This window comes from Cyanistes caeruleus, chromosome Z (assembly GCF_971803275.1).
Source record: "Cyanistes caeruleus chromosome Z, bCyaCae1.hap1.1, whole genome shotgun sequence".
In the NCBI taxonomy this organism is placed as follows: domain Eukaryota; kingdom Metazoa; phylum Chordata; class Aves; order Passeriformes; family Paridae; genus Cyanistes; species Cyanistes caeruleus.
In genome coordinates, this window is record NC_141732.1 from 50,458,047 (window position 1) to 50,479,290 (window position 21,244).

The 21,244-nt window shown below is 34.1% G+C and overlaps 1 protein-coding gene across 6 annotated transcripts in view; it reads right to left on the reverse strand.

The window, feature by feature from the left end:
- The window catches only part of TYRP1 (tyrosinase related protein 1), a 135,416-nt gene that overhangs the window by 56,146 nt on the left and 58,026 nt on the right, over window positions 1-21,244 (reverse strand). For 5 of the 6 annotated variants that reach the window (XM_086867417.1, XM_023943606.2, XM_086867419.1 and 2 more), the window contains one exon: window positions 4,743-4,875. The exons of the other annotated variant lie outside the window; for it this stretch is intronic. The gene's annotated coding sequence lies outside the window, so the exon portion shown is untranslated. The remainder of the gene's footprint in view (window positions 1-4,742; window positions 4,876-21,244) is intronic. 6 annotated transcript variants of the gene reach the window in all.

Below are 21,244 nucleotides of genomic sequence, written 5' to 3' on the forward strand. Positions count from 1 at the left end.
TGCTTCAAATCAGAACACTGCAAAATGGCAGACTTAGATTCACTGGGCAAAAACTTCAAATTATCCAATCATGGGATTACTGTCTATCCTTCAGTTTTTTTAACTACTATGCTACTTTATTTACTTCAGTCATGAGTTAGCTGCAGAACTGATGACAAACTGTGATCTGAGTCAGCTCTGATCTTTGCTGCAGTGTGATTGTTCTGATCCTAATCTAAAACTGTTCATTTTGATGTAGTGTCTAATCTTATCAAGCTCCTGCTAGAGAAATCAATTTAAATAGGTAGTTAAATTGGCATCATAGAATCTGTTATCCTTAATTTAATTCTAATATTGGTGGTATATAAGTTATTATTTTTCTGAGCTAACTATGGTGAACTATTTCACTTGATATTTTTTTTTTAATATTACATATTAATATTTTTGTAATATTATTCTAAAGATGAAGAAAACACATGGCCTATTAATATACCAAGCAGGAAGTTAATTACGCCTCGTCTGAAAATGGTTTGTTGTTTCACAGAAACATTGAGAAACCATGTAAATCAAAGCTTTATCTGTAAATTGGAAGGGACTATTTGACTACTTGGACCGACTTGGAGGTAGGTCATTTGAAACCAAGGTGGGAGGACTGGAAGCAGACCAGCCTCAGTCACCTGAAAGACCAATGATAGAAGAAGGATTGTATACTTTTGTGTACTTACTGTTGTACTGCTTCACATTTTTATAGACACTGTGCAACAGATTTTACTTGACATAATATTTACCAACCCTCGGTAACTGGAATATATATTCACAAAGTGAAATCCATCTAGCATTTTCACAGTCAAAATATTCAATTTATTAAAATTAGTCTCCCTAAAGTGCTTTTTTTTGTACTGGAGATTTTGTTAAAAAAACATAAATTTGCAAGCATTTTTTGTTTTTTTATTGATTGTGTGTTTTATATTGATTGTTTCTATGTGTATTTACAGATGACTAGTGGTCAGCAATTATTAATTCATTTTTCTTGACAGAAAATTCAAACAGCAGGAACTGATTGTGGATCTTTGAGGTTTGTCATCACAGAGTAGTTCCTCCATCTTTTGCTGCACTAAATATAATATTTTGGATTTCAGACTGATCATTATCACAAAACCGAAACCAAATCAAATCCATAAATAAGGAAAATAAAATATTTCATTCTGTAAATACTTACCTTCTGTTTCAACACCCAATTTTTTAAAGGAGATAGAAATGTGCTATTGCATGCGGTCATTTCAGTAGAAAATTAAAGACTTGTGGGGTTTTTTTTCTGAGGCTTATTTATTTATTTACTTATTTTATTGTCTGGCTGCTTTTTGTTTTGCATTTTTTTTTCTCAGAGCAGCTATACTGCTATGAATGAAGAAACTAGCTGCCTACATTGGAGACCATGCTTTATGGAGAAGACAGAAGAATACTTGAATACCTTTCTTACTGTCTTCTGTACAAGATGTAAGCCCTAAAGAAAATTTTGAAGCTTTCTAAAAAACCTGTCAGTTTCTGAAAAATGTAAGAAGTTATGGTTTTTTCCTCTAGAATCTTGTCTAATATAGTGGGCATGAGCTCTAAGAGTAATTCACTACGTAGCTCTTTATTTGCTTTTTCATCTTGAGGATGAACCCCTGTGTGATTCAGCATAATACTGCATATTGTATAAAGTAGTTATTATCATGTAGCTTGCACTTATTTTTTAAGTACTATGTTTCTTAGGCAATTCCAGATATTGGTAATTTATTAACTGCAAGCAGAAGTGGAGTTATCGAAATACAACGACTCTCTTTCCAAGTACAAAGAAAAACCATTTAAATTAGTTAGATGCATTACTCTGGGAAAGTTTTTACACAGAAACAGCTCTGACTTGCCTAAACACCTTAAATATGTGTTTGTGCATGGGGAGTGAACAATATGTTTTACTTTTGTATACCTTCCTTTAGCAGATTGGGATGGCATTGTTTCTTGCCATCCAGACAAAACACAATTATAAATTAATTTTCTTTTTCATGTCACCCCAACATTTTCTTTTTTCTTTGTCATCCCAACAATAAACCATGAAATTCTACTGCTGCTGAGAGTCCAACTTCATCTGTCCTGTTAAAGAGGACAAAAAAATTCAAATTCCTTGTGGCTATCCATTTGAAAATTCTGAAAATTCTCAACATCTTTGAAAGAATATACTCTCTTTTCTTCACTCACCTACCCTGGTATCGCAGTGGGGAAAGTACAGATTATTCTGTCATTTAATACTTGAAGAAAAGGCCTTAAAAGAACAGAACCCAGCATAAGTAAGAAAAAAGTTTGCTTAAAATGGTGGAAAAAGCACCACACCAAAAGCAGAAATAAAGATATGGGTACTAGCTATATGTATAATGCAAGAAAGTGTATGTGCAGTAAAATAAAAATTGATTCAGAGCCTGTGATATTAGGCTGTATCCAGCTGAAGGCCAAGGATAGTCCAGCTCCTGTGTCGTCAACTGGTAGAGTGATACTAATTATAATTTTCTCTCTCAAGCAGTAAAGGCAGTAAGCATGCTTTATTCTTATGTATTTTGTTCTCTATACTATTTGCACTGAAAAAAATCAGAGTTCCAAGCTATAACCAAGCCAAGTACTTGTAGCTCTGCTTTTGGCTCATGTAGAAAGCAACGAGAACAACCAGAAGGTGGCAGTTTTGGACCACTTTGTAAAAGGGCTTCCAATGACTTCGAGCATAACTAGACTCCTACTGAATACTTAGATTCAAACAGGAAACAATCTGAAAGATAGTTTTAAATAATTTATGTGATAATATATTCAAGAAATAAAAAGGAGCTTTCATCCCAAGAGTGGTAAATTCAGCCCCATTTAGCTTTAGTCTAAATACAAAGGCTACAACTGAGAGAACAACAGTTCCTTCAGGAGCCACAGAATTTACTGTACACACATTTAGAAACAAAATATCTACACTTACAGCTAAGGCATTCTTATGCCTTTGGAACTCATCAGGAAGGGAGCATCCTCAAATTTTAGTCTAGCTCTTGGTAGGCTCCAGATTTGTTCGGGTGAATTAACAGACGTGTTGTTGGCTTAGCTTTCTTTTATTTATTTTATTTTGTTTTTTTAAACTCAATTTTCCAGGTTACAATAATGTGTGGTAAACGGCAGTACTCATGAAAGTACATCCAATTACTCATCTAGTTATAGTAAAAAGAGACAATTATCCAGAGAAGAAACAAACTTGTTTCTGAAAAGCCTGGCTTGCCAAAAGAGCTCAGAATTAGACCCTCAGAAATCATCAGAAGGAAATAGATAAAAGTATTTAAGTTAGCAGACAATAATAATTTTTCTTTTAGCAAGACAAATTGCTCCTTTACAGATGCAACCCCAACGATCACTATTGTATGTTTAAGCCCTGAAATATTTGTCAGTGAAAACTACAATTAACAATGGAATAGCACATGTTTGGAGGATTAGGGTATGTGATAGAGCATCTTCACTCTAGAGCTTCCCCTGCAGGTGAACACTTTGTACCATGCATGAAGTGTCATATCAAAGGGACTGGCACACAAACTAAGCTTTGAAAATATACATTAGAACTGAAAAAAAAATTAAAAATCCCTAGCACATTACAACAGAAAAAAAAAAAAAAAAATCTGACTTTTTGTATATCTTTAGTCAAAGGATTTCTGTCTCTATAGATACCTGAAAAAGAACCCTTAAAATAGAACTCCCCTGTGCTCTCCTTGAAAACTTTTCAAAGGACAACTGACCTCTTTTCTCACTTTACACTACTGTCATTCATGAAGAAAATAAAACTTTAAGAAACTCAAGGACATAAAGCAGAAAGTTGGTAAAAAGCATAAGGAACAGAGAAAAGAGAACAGGGCATATTCAGCTGTGAGGTCAAATTTTACTATAGGGGAAGAAAAGGAGGAACTTAGATTCTGGATTTTAAAATAGCACAAACTTTGATGAACTAAAGGAATCATTAGAGCTTGAATATGAGAAACATCTGGAATTTCTTCCAGTCAAATGACTTATAGTATTAGGAATTTTGTATTCCAACAAAGGGGAGAAATTACAGAAAGGGTGTAAACCCAACTGAGTGAGTGAGCAGTTCAAGAAAAGTGTTGTGGTTAAGAAGGCAACATAGAAGGAATGAAAAAAAAGTAATTTTTTTTGTAATTTCCTAAAAGGCAAGAGGTGAGAAATCAAGTAATAATTAATGGAAGTCTATTCAATGGCATACAGCTTGCTGTAGCAAAGTTTGAGACAGAAAATCAAATGGGAAAAGGGATTCCAACTCTTCAAGTGAAACTAAAAGTGAAAAATAAAAGGCCTTGTGAGTGTGGCAGCAGGGAGTAGAAGATGTATGTATGTATGGCTCCCAGAAAAATAGTTTTCTTAAGGTTATCAAGATGAAGATTCTACTAATCTCATACAACAAAACCATATGGATGATGGCAAATTTGAGTTTTGCCATACCACCAGATTTTTCTTTTCTGACCAAGATTTTTCTCTTGTTTCCTAGGATTGTGTGTGGACAGTAGTCCAAACTAGCATCATTAAATTGCATGCTGTCTTCTGGATTAGTTATTCTTTGAGTGGGCAGAGGAAGTACTGTCAACTTTCTCTCTTCCTTTTGAATTTTGGGGAAGGCAAGAAACATGCTTATTCTACTATACTGCACCTTGGGCTTTATAGTACTGTGACAGGAAATTGTACCCTCATTGCATACTTACATGTTTGCTTTCATTCACTGTCTGTCGTGGTGCTTCAGCCTAAGTGCACCTTACTGTGCCTTCAGTATTACATCCTCCAACACCTCACCATTTCAAGATTGGCTATTCAGGTGCAAATGTCGCAGGTTTAGGACTAAAAAGACATAAAACCTTTTTTGAGAGTCTGCATCTTTATAAAATTTCTTGAACTCTTAAAAAGACTAAGCTGTTAAAAGAAAAATAGAGATGTCAGTAATGAAATAAAGCAAACAAAGAACAGAAAATAAAACACAACCAGCTCCCACCCCTCCAGTCCAAACTGACTTAGAGAAAAACAAGTATTTAAAAGGAAGTACAGTAAAGTAAGTGAGGTAGAAATTTTCATTTTAGAATAACACTTCATTCCCAATACTCCTTTCATATTAATATTGTTTCATTTGATCCATATACATTCTGAAGCAAAACTCAAGACATGGTAGCAACAATAGCTAGTTCTTCCTATCCCCACATTCTGAGGAGCCTTAGAGAAGATATCAGAGATTCAGAAATAGAAGAAAAAGGATAAATCATTCAGTCATAGCCATACAAGATAATAGGAACAGAATGCTGTGACAGAGAGTGACAGTGATTAAAAAAATTATTCTTATGGGATTTAGTGGATTTAACAGCTTCTTAACATCTCCCTCATCACCTAGCTGATATGGTGCATACAACAATGATATTTTTGGTTCCTCAAAATATTTCCTGTGGCAGGATGCTCTGCCTGGAATGAGGTAAAACCACTCAAACAAGGCACTGTTTGCAAAGCTATCCGTGATAAATGAAGGAGGGGTCATCATGCTGCTTTTCATGTTGAATAATGTTAAAATCTGTCTGAATCATCAATTCCAAAATTAAACATCCTGATAGTGAGATGAAGACAAGTAGACCTGATAAAATATCTCGCTAAAGGAGCAAACGAGTCATACTATAGATGACTATAAAGCTTCTGAGGTGATGCAGCTGGCCAGGACACTGATGACTGGCAGTCAATCACTTTATCAAGACCAGTCCAAAGCTTTAAAACCAGGGTCTTCTAACACACCCCTTCTTGGCATGTGTGTGTAGGGAGCACCTCCTTGAGTGGGGATGGTCCTTAAGGTTACTCCTTGATGCTGAACAAAAGACATTTGTCCATGAATGTTGGTATAGGTGAATAACACCAATCTCTACTTAATAATTAATTCTGCTAGTTTGAATACAATTGATTTAATATAATTGGCTCAATTTTGCTTTATAGTGAACCATACTGTAATAGTTGTAATAGTTCCTATACTGTGTAGTAATTCTGATTAAGTTTTTTTTTGTCTAAGCATTATCATAATAAATTATATCTATATCTAATCTATATCTATCTATATCTATGTCTATGTCTATATCTATATCTAATCTATCTATATCTATATCTATATCTATATCTATATCTATATCTATATCTATATCTATATCTATATCTGTATCTGTATCTATATCTATATCTATATCTATATCTATATCTATATCATCCATATAATCTATATCTCTATCTCTATCTCTATCTCTATCTCTATCTCTCTATCTATATCTATATCTATCTCTATCTCTATCTCTATCTCTATCTCTATCTATATCTATATCTATATGTCTTATCATCTATATCTATATATCATCTATCATCTATATCTATATCTATATCTATATCTATATCTATATCTATATCTATATATTATCTATATATCATCTATATAATCTATATCTAATCTTTATCTATCTATCATCTATCTGTATCTATCTAGATCTAGATCTAGATCTACCATCCGGTTTCTCCATCTTTAATCCTTCAGACAAACTTATACAACTTATTCAGTTATACCTGTAGAATGCTTTACACATAAACTGTTGATGAAGTCTGAGGCTGATTTGATCCAGATACACCCAGACTACTCTCTGAAAAGGGGTTTAGAAAGCAACAGGACCCTTTCTGCCTCTTGTAACTCAATGAGAGGACTTGTCTAATAAGTTTTGCCTGAAGGTCACATTCTGCTTGAGACATCTTGTAAATTCAATTATGCAAATACCTAATTTTGTGACTGGTTTTCCTTCTATAGTGAAAAAACCCCACATAACAGCCTCTGTTTGTGGGCTTCAGTTTTGCATTTATAACTTGTGTTTATAAGTAAGAAGTCACTTGTCATTCAGAACCTGTGAAGATTAAGTAAGTACAAGGTAATCAATGCAGAAATTCAACTAAGAGCTTACATTCTCCCCTGTGTGGCTGGAACCAAGCTTCCTTTGTCTTCTTCAATAGTTTTGCTAGAAACTTTGCTTTTTCTGTTCCAAATTTCTATTGAAGCCTCTGCAGGTTTCTGCTTCTGTGTTGATCACTTATGATATTGATTTACTGAGGACTTATTTTTTAAAAATTGGTATTTTCAAAGTTCAAGTTGTCTGAAATATAGGTTATCTTTATAATAGCTCTCAGAGAATTGGAACTATGTCATTATAACAATCTTCATCATAGTTCCTGCTGGAAATATGCTTAGCACTTTCCCTGGAGTCAAACTCATTGACTTCAATGTGAACTTGATCCACCAAGTACATAATGTACTATGCAAACTTCAGAACAGAGCTCATTTTTAAGTACAGGAAACATAAGCCACAGTGAAAACTAGAAATGAAAGATGCTGGCCTGGATAAAAGATGCACATACAATTTAAATGAATTCATAGCTTTTAAAATGCTTACCACAATTTAAATAAATTCATAGCTCTTAAAAAATTCATCACTTTAAACTCACTTGAGATTTCTTTGTTAACAAAATAAGGTTTTGAGAGCCTGCAAGGTTGCAGGAGCCTGAACTTGCTAGGAAAGATGTTCATGCCACTGAGCAGCTCTTTACTGCCTTTATTCTGCTTCTCTGCACATGCTTGTTTAGATGAAAATCAGCTTAATATAAAAGTGCCAACACAAAGCTTGGCTTTGGATTTAGTGGCACAGAAAGATTCAAAGTAAAATTTTCCTTCCATGAAGCAAGGTTTCTAATTGCTCTCCTTGCTTTCAATCTAACATGATTAGCTTATGTTCTTTAACTCTCTTAAGGCCTTTTCCACTAGGCAGACCAACAGGACTTTTGCATCAGCTAGCATTTGAAGACTGGAGTCTTGCTTCCTGTTCAGGAATTAAATTTAAGTGAAACTCTCTGTATGTTCAGTCCCAACCAAATCCCAACCAAAGAGAAGTTTTTGCTTTTAAAAATGCTATTGGGAGGGGACTTTTGGATATTTAGGCTGAGTTTTGATGGTAGGTAGTGGACAATGCATATCATCTTGCTTTAGTGATAGAAATCTATCTAAGACCCATTACATTTCCAATAAATCCTGATTCAATTCTGCTTTTAGTCTTTGTCTCTACTCATCATGGTTTTTCTGATTCAGCAGTGATAGGGATACATGTCACACATAAGACACTGAAACTGTAGCTGCTAGAGAAACTCTGATAACTGAATTTTATTTTAGAATTTTGCCAAGAATTGAATCTTCTGAAGCAAAACTGGCTATATCTGTTCTTGGGTGCCTCTTGGGTGAAGGCAGTTTCAAATTTTTGCTGTTATCTGTTTACATCCTCAACATTATCCAATTAATTTGGATTTCACTCACTTGGCTGTTTGTGCAAGAAAACCTGTGCATTCTGGTAATTTTTATTTCTCATACACAACTGAAAGGCTAAGTTTGGTTTGGTTTGGGGTTTTTTAAGATGTCTTGCATGCAAGTCCCTGTCTGCACTTGAGCTGCCAGTATTAATTCTACATTGAAACAAAATTTTCATTGTGGACCATTAACTCTGATTTTTCTGCATGACACTCACTGCAGCTGTCCTCTCCTGTCAAGAAAATGATTTTTCTGACAATCAAAGAAGTTTCTGCCAGCTTACTGGCAATAGTATCTCAAACACAGCTTTTATAAAGTCACACTACTTCTGCCTTCTTTCTGGTGTTCTTTCTGGAATCTGGATCTTTATTGTTAGGTGGTTTTAAGCTTTAGGAAGCAATTTTGAATCTTAAAGAGGGAGAAGGGAAATAAACTTTATTGATTCCCTTTGGGAAAAAATGCCCAAAGTTTAATATCTTTTTATGCTGGATGGATTTAAAAATATGATTTGCCTTTCTGCTGAAAATCTCACTCTTTCCTGAGGAACTGAGCAGAAAAATGTCGTGTAAATGTGTATTCCTTAAAGTTTTGTGAACAGGCAAAAGTTGTGTGCTAGTGATTGCAGTGGGAAAGAGAACACAATACAGAAAGCTTCTGTCATAAGTTTTCCCTTATATCATTCCATTCTTACTGCTTGACATTGAATGTAAAAACACACCACACAAGCATTTCTTCTCCTGTAGGAGCTGATGGTATTGCTCTCTGTACTATTAAGTTTTTTCTGTTGGTTTAAAACTGATATTTCTGAAGAGAAAAAAAACAAAAACAAAACTTATTTGCACAACTCCATAGGTGCATCTTTGTAAACCATAAATAATTTTTGTATGCAGGTTTTTGCATATAATGGATTTATACCTACTCCATAGTACCTACTATTTGGGGGGGGGGGGGGGGGGCAGGGGGGTGGGGATCAGGTTTTTTGTTTTTTTCTGTTTGTTTGCATCTTTTCAGTGTGAAGGGCAGAAAATTACATGTCCACTCCAAATCACATAAGCCTGTATTTCTTAACGTTGCCAAAAGAAGAAGAATCAAACAGCCTCATAATTTATGAGGTTCAGACATTGAGAGCTGGTCTAATTTAATTCAAGATAAGCCCTAAGACATTTGTTTTCTTGTTATGGATAAAAGTGGGGTTTTTTTTGTTTTTTCTTCAGAATATGTATAGCTTCTTCAAAATGCAAAACGCATGAAGTCCTTTTTATATTGATTAAAAACTATAGTCTTTCAGAAGTTGGTATCTAGCATATCTGCCTTGGCTGGGGAATAAATTCACACAATAGGACAAAATGCAATTTAACACAGAAATGGTTTGGTATACTAGTTAAACAAGTTAATGTTCATAACCATTTAATTAGGAGTATTACCTAGGGAGGAATCATGTTAGTATACTTTGCCACATGGAGAGGGAACATTGAGATTGCAAACAGAAGTTTGCTTTGTTTGTTTCTTCAATTTAAAGAGAAAAAACAAAAAGGAAATAATTTCTGGATATATGAAATATCAATGGATAAGAAGGGAGTTACATGTAACCAACAAGAAAAGAAAACTTGAGGGACATGATCTCACACTGTAAACATTTTTAAGACATCTCAATGAGTAACAGGAATTCTTCATAATTTCTGCCAACAATAAAACAAATATAGCTCACAGAAGCCATGGGAAGGAGATGGTGGTTAGAATACATTAAAACAATGGTATCAAATATATGTAAAAGTAGCATTAGAAGCAGATGAGAGGAAGACTGAAGGAGGGGTGTAGTTTCTATATGCAGAAGAGTAAGCCTTTTCTATGGCAATGGAAGTGTCCCAAGAACAGTTGCTGCAGAAGCAGACCATGAACACTGTAATACTAACTCTAGTGTCTGAAAGAATAACATATTCAAGCTCAGCCCCATCTTTCTGATTATCTGTTTCATACAAGAGACTTCCATTTGTGTATGCTTATCTACAAATCTTATGTATAAAAACAATCCTTAAGCCAAGAATATTATGTGCAATAACAATAATAATAATAATAATAATAAATCAGTCAAAATTGTATTATCTTGATCAAACACAGGGTTTGAAGAATTACATATCAGAATCATCTAAATTACTGTATTTGCCTTTAAAGATTGTTATTTCAGATGTAGATGATATTTGTTCAAACATTTTTATTTTATTCTTTTTTTTATTCCTTACAATTACATTTCCCATTAAGTATTCTATAATCTGGTGATAAAGTGATTCATTGTAAAACCTCTGAACCCTGTTAAAATGTTAATGATTTTATGGTAAATTAGCTTAAGGATTATTTTCTTTGAACTTGGGTGTTTCTGTTGTCTCTCTTTTCCATCTTATTTCTGCCTATACATGAAGGAAATGACAATTTATGTGTAAAACTATTACTCTAGGGAAAGAATTTTATTACCTAAATCTTGGGACTGGTTTTCATTTCTATTCATTGTTATTTTATACTATGAAAATTCTAATATTTTACTAAAACATTATAAATAATGTACATATTCATACTTAACATGTTTTTAATTAGGAAAGCTTCATGCCTAAAAACCTCAGCAATTTTATCTGTTTTTCTAAATCCTCAGACTGTACTTTCTGACAAACTCTATTTGTTATCTTCTGGTTGTCATTTTCAGCCAAAGATAGTTTACATGAGGACAACAAAATCTGATACAAGAGCAAGACCAAAGTCTTTTAAAATCATCAATCAAAGCAAAATAGTGAAACATAAAATTAATGTTAGGCTTCAATATACAAGCTAAAATTGTATTGTTCAAAAGCAATTTTCTCTAGTTTAAATCCAACCCATGCATTCACCTGAAAAGCTAAGAGATCTAGAGAATCTCTTTAGAACGTTTAGACTCTTTACCCTGACATTTCTTTTTGTCCCTCCATCTGTCTTTCTGCATGAAACAGAGGCGCTTGGCAACCAAACCTACTGCTTTATGTAGAACAGATCTGATTCAGTAACCCTAGTATCCTGTAATTGTGGAGTGGTTTGTGTTGGGAGGGACCTTAAAGACTACCCAGTTCCTACCCCTCCTAGACAAGAGCAGGGACACCTTCTACTAGACCAGGTTGCTGAAAGCCCCATCTAACATGGCCTTGAATGCTTCCATTGTTGTTGTTGTCTTTCAATTTGAAGTCACTTGTCTTATCACTGCATGCCTTTGTAGAAAGTTCCACTCATCTATCTTGTAGCCCCCACTGAAAGTAGCTGAAAGGCCATAATAAGGTCTCCCTGGAGCCTTCTCTGATTACAGTAATGAGATTAGTGTTTTTCATACACTAATAAAAACAAAATATAGAAACTGAGATGTAGGGGTACAGACGACTTGTGTATAGCACAGGCAATGAAGAATGTTCATAGTGTGCTCAAATATGATGAAATGTGGGCATCAGCTATAACTAGATAATAGCAGGTTCAGGGTGAACAGGAGGATATGCACATTATTTTGATAAGGTGTATTTACCTGCCAATTGACAATTCAGATGCTAAAAATTAATATGGTTGTAGAAAGTTCAATGAGGTAAATTCATGATAAAAAAAATCCACAGGCTGTTACACAAAATGAGAGTATGTATCTAGAACCTGAAGGGGTAAGTTTCTGGAGAAATTATACTATAAATTGTACTATAGTTTTGCACTTTTATGGTGTTTTTCCAAGATATAATAATTAGAGAAGATAATAGGCTAGAAAGACATTGAGGTTGATGCTGTGGCCCCTCTTTTCATGTTTATGATTTAGTTCCTTATAGACAAATGCCTTACCTAAAGCAGAAGTCATAGCATCCAATAAGGGCTGAAAATACTGGTTTTATAGTACCTTTACCGCCTTTTACAGTAACACCTATTCAGTCATCAAGTCTTTTGCTCACAATCTTATTTACATATTGCATATCTGAGGGAATAACTAACCCCTTACATGCAGAACCTCAAAATTAATTAATCTCATAATATATCTGCGTCATTATGTAATCAGTGTGGTCATATGGACACTCATCTTTTTTTTCTGAGACTTTGAATCTATAAATATGATTTTTCTTGATGTTCATTTAATGTTATGTAGTTTTATAAACACACTTTCTCACTTCCTTTCATGTTAGCAGCAAGGATAACAAACTTTGGAATAAAACTGCCATTATCTTTCCCCGAAAGATACCCTATCATGGTTTTGGTTTTTTACGAAGTCTCATTTTGTTATAGCAGTATATGAAATAAACTGTTGTGATTACAACATTTTATATCTAGAAATCCCAATCCAAATTATTTAACGTATTAATAAAATCTCTTGACATTCTAGTATTGTAGAGAGGCACTGGTTTTGCCCAAAGGAGTCAGAAGCAAAATGAAAAAGAGAAAGAGCATGTTAACTCACTTGGGAACAAAAAAAAGTTTAGTCTGTCAATAAAAGGTAGTAAATCTTTCTGAAAAAAGTTCTAAAAATAAGATAGAATTGAGAATTTAAAGGAAAATAAAATTAATTTAAAAGAATATTCAAATATTACATTCAAAGAAATTTATACCACCTATCATCTGTATAAACACAAATGAATATTTCTGATTTTGAGTAGGGTCATAATATTTTTCTCTCATTATTTCAATTGAAATACAACCTTGTGTGCAACTATATTTTGTCATAACCTTAATTTTTAATTTTTAAATGGTTCTGATTGCCATCTTTTTTGGTCTAATGTCAACCTTATGATATTAAGAGACTGTAGACTAGGAGAAATTAAGCAGTATTTATTTATTTATTTATTTACTTACTTACTTACTTACTTACTTACTTACTTACTTATTTGGCGTAAATAAATTTGTCTCACCAAAGTCTTTCCTTTGACTTCTTTGAACTGGGCTTAACTCAAACGCTACTCAAACTCATTAATTGCTTTGTTGCATTTCCTGAAAGTGTCTGCCTTATAGTATGGATGACTTGTATCAATAGGCAGATTATTGAAGGAAATCTGAAGAAAAGTTCTCTGTCATATGCCCTAGATTTTATTCACCAGCTAAGTAATATTGCAAGTTATTCTAATAAATTTCTAAGTGCTGACAGATAAGTATGGTGTGGGGTCTTTTTGCTCTGTTTTTGGATCTTTTAAACCTACCCATTAAGAAATAAACAAACAGAAAATAAATTTGAGAGAATTAAATTTGGGTAACTATTTCCTGTTTGGATTTCTCATTCCCAAGTAAGGTTTTAATTTTCATAAATAGAAGTGTAATTTAAAATAGGTGAAACATGCTAGGTGAAAACTATACATCAGTGTGTTCTCTGCGAAACCAGTTCCACATCCTTTCAGAGCAACATCTGAAAGAAAAGTTGATTTCCATAGGATGCCTCAAAAGGCACTAGATGTTCCCACATGTACAGCTAAATTCCTTCCAGAATTTCCAAGTGTGGCTCTGAAGTGTTAAAACTTATGACCCAGGATAGCGCCTAAAAACTGAGCTTATGACTCATATGACTTTTTTTATTATTGCATTATGGCTTTTAAAATTTTATTCTTTCTGTGTCAAGAGAGGAGATTCTGAATATATAAATTTTTCTTATTGTTTAGTGGTGCGCTGTTGAGTCAGAAGTCTCTTCTTGAGTCTTTCAAAAACCAATAATGTAGTTCTGAGACATATGTCTCAGTTCACTTGCTCTTATCAGCCTTCATCTGAGCTTTTACTGTCTGGCTAGAATATCTACTAAAATATTAGAAGTGGCATGTTATGCTGGAAAGTTGTTTTTCAAATCTTTTTGTCTTGCAAAACTTTGCAAGAGTAATAGATGAAGTGTTTAGGAAGGAGCATCTGTAAAATCAATAAAGGCAAGTCAGATGAGTTTCAGCTGGAAGAGTTGCTTTTGTCAATTTGTATTCACAAAATAAAATAGTAATTCTAATAACAATAACAACAATAATAGTAATAATAATACTGGTAAGCATAGCTTCAGAGTTAGTGAAAATTAGTAATTCCCACTGAAGCTCAATTACACTAAATGAACTAAATTTCTAGGATAAGACCAACTTGTTTTTCACTGTGGACAGAAACACAGATGCAGGTAAGGTAAGTAATGTGATTATGAAATTATTGTAAAGTGTCCACACTAATCATAGGGATGCACTGCTAGAAGCAATCTCATTTTGCCTTCAGTGCAGTTGATAGAAATTTTACTGTGGATTGCAGGGAGATTGCAACTGGTATAAACTGCATGAGACTGTAGAAATAAATTACAACCAGTAACAACTATAATCAATGCTTACTCCTTCAAAAAAATATGAAACCATTCTGTTAATGCTGCAGCACAGCAAAATTGTTAGCACTATTAGTGAGAGTGGATGATTACATTAGAAGGAGTCCTGTAGACAGCATAAAGCAGAAACAGCTACATGAAACCAATAAGCTTAAGTAAGCTTAATTCTTTGTTTTTTTGTTCTCAGGTGGTTTAAAACCCCATGAGATGTGAATCCTACAAAAAAGTGTTTTGCTATTGTCAAAGTTTTTCTTCATTTCCCTCTATTCTCATCAAAATTGCTATGATTTTAACTACTTAGATACTTAAATCTGTGTTTTAATTTCTTATTTCAGAGTTTGAAACCTTGATCAAGAATCCTTATAGGACTTTTTGAAATGAAAATTAATATCTAAAAGTATTCATACCACTTTAACAAAAATAAAATATTTCATAAATAAACTTCTATTCTGAAAATAGAAAAATATCCAAAAAATTTGAGACAGAATAGGAAAGGTGTTAACTTTTTTTTCCTCTTTTTTAAAGTAAAAATGGAATGGGAAGATGTAAAGGACTTTTATGATTCCATAATGGCCAAGATGTGTTACACTTTTGCTCATAAATCAAAGGGTTGAAAGCTGCAAAAGCTTCAATACCGAAGAGAGCTGCTCAAGGCCAGGAAAATGTCAACTTTTCTTTAAAGGTTCAACAATATACTTCTACTTCTCATCTCCCATGCAGGTATTATACTAGTCATTCAAATCCCTGGGATGTCTAGGATACCGACTCTCATACAGCATCAAAAATACTGGGTCAACTGTGAATAAATGTAACAAAAAAAGAAAGAGAAAAAAGGGCTAGAGAAAAAAATGAATAAAGTCTGTAGTTGGATGAGTGTCATGCAGGTTTCTTTGGTGTCACAAAAATACCCCCCAATGAATTTTAACTATGTGTTAATAAACATATTAATATATAAGTTCACCCACCTTAAGCAAAAGTCTGTGGTCAAAGATCAAGGTAGCACTACTTATAATGTCAACCAAATATTAAAAAAAAAATGAAGAATTCTGTGGAACAAAACCTTGACCTTGTTATGAGCAGAAACTTGGAAGAAAAAATCAAGAATGCAGCTAAAATCCCTTATAAGTCAAAATAAACCTCACTTTATACCAATATTCATGTTTCTACACAATTTTGCTAGACTTTTATTGTCTTAGGATGGAATTTAAGATCATAGTAACTTTTCATAATATCATAATTTATTTCATAAATCTGTCTGCAAACTGAAAATCACGTCAGAACAAATTCTCTTCATTTGTTTAAAATGAAACAGCTCTGCAATTTGTTTTATATTAAATACAGGACAAATTTTGCAGAGCTAGTTTAAAGCAGATGTTAGAAAAAAATATCATAATGGCTAGATTTTTTTTCATTTGGAATTTCCTACAGAAGAAATTCCTTTTGATTACGCTGCATGGACATCATAGACTTATCCATATTTCCCTACCATCTACATTTTTTACTGTCTTCCAGAGAAACATATGTAGCTGACACTCAGATTCCAAGGATTCTTTAGGATGTTCAAAGGCATAATCCTAAAAAAAAGATTATGAATTTTGAAAACAAGGATGTACAAAGTATGCCCCTCATAGTTCTATAATTTGTTGTATATTTTTAGGAAACAAAATGATTGGTGGCTAATTAAGTATGCTTCACTTGTTTGTTGCTTGATTGAACTTGACACATCACAGAGGTCAGGCCAGAAAAAACAGTTTAATTCCAAGTTGTCCATGCCTCAAGTCACCATATGCAGGAAAATCTAAATGACAAGATGAATTGTAATGTAATTCTTTTTCATATATGATCTACAGACCACTGGAGTAAACTATTTTGAAATTATAATGAAAGTAAAACACTTATAGTCATCTATCACTAGGCTCTCAGCAAAAGTCTCATTAAACTAAGTTTTCAAATTCTTTTCAGCTAACATACAAATAAAATTTTATTCTCTTAGGAGTTTTAGTTGCCTTCATGATGAGAGAAATAACAATAAACCTGACAAAAGATTCTTTTAATTTTTACCTAGTTTTCTCCTCAATAAATGAATAAATAAATAATAATTTAATGTCCCTAAGTCATCTTTAAAAAAACCAGGTCAATTTTTTTGCCATCTTGAATACTAATCTTAAGTGATCTCACTGAACACTGTCTTCCTGATCCACAGATATACTTTTATGTTTTGTGTCCATTCCAATGAAAAATGATGGATTTATGCATGTTTACATTGTGATCAATGTATGTCAAAGCAAGTAATATTACAAATATGTCCTAGGGTAACTTTATGCTTGTATCCCCAGTTGTCTGTTCTGTTTACGCTGGATGTTAAGTTCTGCACATTTAAGGCTGGTTCTGAGAGCGAAGCGGGGGGAGCAGAAGCCGCAGTTTGTGTTCAGAAATGGCACTCGCTGCCCCACATCCTTCTCTGGACTGTGCTGTCTGCAGCATGGACAGACAGAGGGACAGAGCTCTCCTTTGCTGTTAGTTAGTTTTCAGCTAGCTGAGGTGGGGAAGTTCCCCAGACTGTGGCTTTTTTTCTAGATCTGTACAAACCTGCTCTGGACTGAAACCCCAGACAAACCCCGGGAGCTCAGGCCTGTGGCCCAGCGGGGCCTGGGCCTCGGCACTTCCAGAGGGACTGAGAGAGCCCAGCTACACACCATGACATGGACTTTGTGAATTTGACATCTCTTCAGAATTGCGAGAGGTTTTATTGTTTAATATTATTATTTTTTTATGCTTGTGAATACTTTGCTTGTAAAATAAAGTTTTTTTCTACTTTTCTCCAAGGAACCACTATTGGAAAGGGTTCCTGCTTTCTAGAAGGACCCCTTTGGAAGTTCCCTCCCAAATCTGGCCTAGACCAGACAAGATAGTAAAGGAATCAAGGCACTTAAAGCTGTTTTTCTCTCTGAAGATTACATTTTTCTCATGTAGAAAAAAAGTCTTAAATTGTTTCTGAAACACAGTAATAAAAGAAACTCAGGCTTGTACTTAATTTGAAGATCAATGAGAAATTTTCTTGGTTTGTAAGCAGCAGTTCAATCTTCTGAGGATGTTGTTCAATGAATTTTCACTGAATTCCAACTAAATATTATATTTTCTTTTTCTTCCCCCTTCTCCCCCACCAAATTAGGCAAGTAGCCATGAATACTTCTGGAAAAAATGAATTATTAACAGGAAAAAAAGGACACTAAGATCTTTCCTTCTTAAAAGCAAGAGAGAAAAAGAATTTGTGCAGCCAATACCAGTGCCTGATTAATGATTTTGATTTACAGGCAGTTCAGTTTGAGCAAACAAGTTGAGTGGCAAAGAACACCAGTACAGTTTCTGTACAGTTTCTGTGGAAACACATTTCTCAGCACTTCCCTTTTCTTGTACTAGGTCATGCCACACTGGGTTTGCTTGTATAATAAAAGGTGTCACATATTCCTTGTTAAAATTATTCCACAAACTGTCAAACGGCAAAGATTATTTTATAATGTCTAGACCAGTGTTGTGTGAGAATTCTGCCATGGAATATATTGCACTATTTGTGGATATATGCATGCATATATTCACATGTGGGCTGTAGAGAGGGCAAAAGATATACTGATGTGCAAGCTGAAACAATATGTAAAAATGGGATTTCTTATACTTTTCAACTCTAATTAAATCGGTTTCCTAGAAAATAGAGCATTTTGTTCTGCCTTATATAGCAAATTAGCTATCTGTAAATTGAATTATGTAAACCACCTGAGACAATAACATCATAAACTCTGGTGAAATAATAATCAACATTTGTCAAGATTACCTTTATTTTAATGAAAAAGAGATATAACTTCATTAGGTAGTAATCAAAATCCAGCCTGTTTGATATGTTGTAGTTTCATGACTAAAACCTTACTATCAGTATGTATGCTGGAAGGGATCACATACCCTTGATGAAACTTTAGGGTGACTATTTCCCACTTATTTTGCTACTAGAAAAGTCCTTCAGAAAATAGTACTATTCCCGCAAATGAAATAATTTATTTATAATGCTTCTAGTATCTCAGTTAACTGAAGGAAAATTAAAACTCTAAAACTGGAGTTCCTAAACTGAATATTTGGATCAAGGTCTAGCAAAAGAGATAATAACCTCCAGTATTTTTTGATTCAAAAATAATTTACGGAGTGGTTTAAGAGCTGTAGCCCAAACAAAGATCAGAGAAGACCAATTAAATTCAAACCTTACTTAATCCAGAAAACAAGCTCTCTTGCCTGAGTTAAAACTTGGTATAGAAATAGCAGCAAGGACCTCTAGAACTCAAATAAAGCTTCAGTGAGAGAATTTTAGAATAATGACAGAAGGATAGAGTCATAGAATTGTTTGAGTTGGAAGGGACTTTTAAAGTCCATCTAATCCAGCAAACCCTGCTATGAGGAGGGACATCTTCAAATAGATCAGGCTGCTCAGAGCCATGTTCAGCTGCTTGACCAGTGTCTTAGCAGAATACCTGAAAACTTCCTCAGTTCCTTGAACTGAATTCATTTGTTGGTATACATACAGGTTAAATTTTTGCGTTTTGCTTGATAAGAATTAGCATACTGAATAAATCCTGACATTTAAACCATATAGATTATTGTATAGATTCTGTGCATTAACACTCTTTTTACTAAAAACATACACACTATTTTAGCTCTGAATAGGTAGTCCATGATGCTTTGCCACCAGCTGTTTAGAGATCAAAAGCTGTATCACTGTAGTGTCTAATAAGCTGCCTGCAGAGCTGAAAAAGACTAGCACATGTGTGGGCTGCTCACTCTTCTGCTTTCTAATTTTGGTGGCTGTGAGAGAGGATGACATGAGCTTCCAGCTCCCTCAGCTGGGTGGTGCAGGGGCTCAGGATCTCTCCTCAGGACTCTCATTCTCTATAGCCTTGAAATTGTCTACACCATAGCTTGGAACACTATCTCCTAGAAAAAATATTTTGTGCTGGGTGTCCTCCACTCAGCAGTCATCTATGCATGTTCTAGGTTTACATCAGTCTGCTTAGGTAACAGACACTGAATAAATTAATGTGTAAACAATATTTTATCCACACCATCACAGCAGAAGACCTTCCAGTCATTAGGTGCTACTGCTGCAGCAGCTCTACAGGTCTCTCCCATTTTAAAAGTCATGACTAATACTGACCCAGAGATCCAAATATTTCCCAAAGTCTAAAATACTGATTTTTGCAACTTCACTGCCAACTCTTTTTCCTAAAGGAGGTTTTTCTGCACTCCACTATTTAGGAAAACTAATGTATCTGATCTTACTGTAGAGATACATAATTTGGTCAGTCTTGCCAGAAAAATGTTAATTAACTAATGCTTAATGCTAATATTTATAAACATTCAAAGTGCAAACAGTGGTGATAAGGTATCTGTAGGGGTAAAAAGATTTTCAGGAAGCTTCTATGATGCACACAGCTTTGTATATCTCTAATGTGACATTAATATTTCTCACTTTTCATAGCGCAAAATAAATGCCTGCATTTGATGAAAATGTTCAACAATTATTTTGAACTAAGTGATGTCAGTAAAAACACTAGATGACAATAGGAAGAAAGATCTTTGATGGCAGGACATAGATATAATATAGATTAAGCAAATGTTATTTAGAAAACAAGATACCTGACAACATCAGACTCTGTATTCCACCTCCTGCCCTTCTACAAATGGGAGTTTGTTCTACATCAAAGAAAGTAGTATTGGTTTGGGACTGCTATGCTAACCCATCTCAAAAGCACTTTTACTAGGTTTTCGTTCTTTAGACATTTAGAGGTAGAGGAGTAATTATGGAGTAAATTAGACTGATGTTTCCATCCTTAGTTAAGTGAACCTACAAGTTTTGAGAAATGATAGGCAGCTGTTTAGAAACTGCAGCCAAAACTGTTACACAATAAACAGCTTAATCAGGTGGGCTTAATAAAGACATCAGATGGCTTGAGCTGCATTCCAGTGTGAGTCTGTTCCATGCTTTTTCCCTGCTTCATCTCTGATTGGCTCGTCTACTGTAGGCTATATTTTTCTAAAGAAAATCCTCTCCATAACAGTGAACCTTTGTATTTTGAATTGCACACACACACAAGAGAGCATGCCCACACTCAGACAAAAGAGTAAGAAGGAGAATCTCTGCCCTAAAGCAGCTACAATGAAATCCTAGTTGAAATAATTGTCGCTGAAACTGAAAATCTGCTAAGAATTTTGTCAAAACAGCATGTAATTGTGAGGTGGAGAAAAACAACTGACCATGAGAATTAAAGATGACATCTTTACACATAATCTTAACACATAGATGAAACAATTTGTTTTAGGTGTTGAAAAGTGCTTTCATCCGAATATTTTCACTTTGATGTGTTTCAAATCTCAGTGGCAAGTTTATCAGCGACTCAGAATTGAAGTGTTAATTATTTCTTGATTTTACATTACCAACCAATGCTTTTATTATAAGGCTGGATCAATAGAAATAAAAGAAAAAAGTATTGATTAAAGTTCTCTTTTCACATAAA